Source organism: Rhinolophus sinicus, chromosome 9 (genome assembly GCF_057876585.1).
Source record: "Rhinolophus sinicus isolate RSI-liver-muscle chromosome 9, RSI-T2T, whole genome shotgun sequence".
Lineage (NCBI taxonomy): Eukaryota > Metazoa > Chordata > Mammalia > Chiroptera > Rhinolophidae > Rhinolophus > Rhinolophus sinicus.
The window spans coordinates 5,077,149-5,079,076 of NC_142509.1; the positions used below are offsets into that span (position 1 = coordinate 5,077,149).

General features: G+C 47.8%; 1 pseudogene; it reads left to right on the top strand.

Moving 5' to 3' along the window:
* Positions 1–207: 207 nt before the first annotated feature.
* LOC109438800 (endosome-associated-trafficking regulator 1 pseudogene) lies at positions 208–1,445 on the top strand (annotated as a pseudogene).
* The last annotated feature ends 483 nt before the right edge of the window (positions 1,446–1,928 follow it).

Sequence of the window (1,928 nt, forward strand, 5' to 3'; positions counted from 1 at the left end):
TTAAAAAGAAAAAAGAATCAAGGTGCTGGGAGCGGAAACCTCGGCAAGAGGCTTGGAGTGGCTGCTGCGCTGCAGGCCACTGGGGCAGCCTACTAGGCTGAAGCCAGGGCAGCGCCAGGGCCAGGGAGCCACTGCTTGCGGGTTAGGGTGGGCAGGAGTGTCAGGGCCCATGGCAATTGGCAAGTTACATGCTCCACCAGTGTCACTCCACTGTCCCCAGCCCACCGCCTCGTCATTCCAGATGCTCCATCTCTCGTCTTGTCTCCCCAGCTAGACCGTGAGTGCCTCCATGGCAGGAACCTGGACTCCCACTTCTTCCGCATTAGGCCAACGTTCATGTGCTATGTGCCCAGTCTAGTGCTAGCTTCCATGGAAGATACAGAGTTTGTCTATGGAAAGGGGAAGTGTACTAAGCAAGATGCATCAAGGAGCCCAGGAGACACATGTTGGAGATGTTAAACTTGAAGAACTTGAAGAGGCAAATCGATTCTCCTTTAAAGAGTTTCCGAAAACCAAGAACTCAACCTGTTGAAAGAGGACACAGCCAACAACGGAATTTATTCAAAGGAAGCCACAAGGCACTCACTTGGGCTCAAATGCAACTCCCTAACCTCCCAAACCATCAGGTTTGGCCTGGAATACCAGTAGCCATTTTTTGAAGACCTGTTAGGGCCTGACGACCTCCTGGAGAGGTCGAGGAAAAGGATGATGGGTGGAAGGGGGCCTGTCTGCTGTCCTTTGTGGAAAGGAACCATTCGTCGAGGGTCACTGCCAGCACGTTGCCCTGTATCACATACATCTTCTTCTCCAGCTAATTGGAGCTGGTGCGGCCTAAGTCTCTGACCCCGCGGAGGTCCAGTGACTCTGATCCTCGTGCCTCTCTGGCAGGAAGCCCCGGCACAGACTTTGCAGCCCACTAAAAGCCTCTGGGGGACAGGCATCTTCGGATGCTGAAGATAAATTATAAAGCAATGAATGAGACTTCTAAGCTAAGAAGAAAGCTAGCTGACTGAGATGCAGAGCTTCTCTGAGACAGAAATGGTGAGGACACTTGAACGGAAGTTAGAAGCAAAAATGATAAAGGAGGAGAGTGACTATCACGACCTCGAATCCGTGGTTCAGCAGATGAAGCAGAACGTGGAGCTGATGACCACACAGTCTGTAAAGGCAGAAAATCAGTCATGAAACTAAAATGAGAAATAAGCTTGCTCCAGGTGCAGGTCCCTAACTTCAAGCACGAGAACCACAAGCCCAATGGTGGTGAAGGTGGTGAAGCAGAACAGTCCGCCGAACACCGTCTGCAGAATCTTTGTGTGGTTATGAGCAACGCGCACTCCTCAGTAAAGCACCTGGTGTCTGGAGCTGAAACGTGGACTCTTGTTACTGAAATCCTTAAATCTATAGACAGAATTTCTGAAATTAAAAATGAGGAGGTGGAGTCTTGAGAACCACAGAGAAGCTTCCAAATCGCAGCTCTGTTTACATCCTGAAATTATTTACTGGGTTTAAAAATGCCATTGTATCTTTAAATATGCAGTCTTCACGGACAGTAAAACTATCATGATACTGATTTCATGACCTAGAACAGTGCTATTAGCCAACTGCAAAGAGGAGCAGCTCCCACAGGTGAGAGTCACAACTATAGATCCACCCAGCCCTTCTGGTGAATCCCTGCTATTTTATAAACTAATGATCTTTTGGAAGACATTTCTATAAAAGCCACTTACTTTTGAAGTTACACATGGAAACAGCAGTTCTGTGATGCCATTCTCATTCCAGAACATTCTCATCCCGGAACATTCATCGTAATAAATTCAGTTGATGTCCTTCATTTCACAAGTCAAGAAAATCACCAAATGAGCTGGAACTCAAATGTTTGCCTTGGGCAGATGTCTCTTTTTTGCCATATCTCAGTGTTAGCTCTGGCT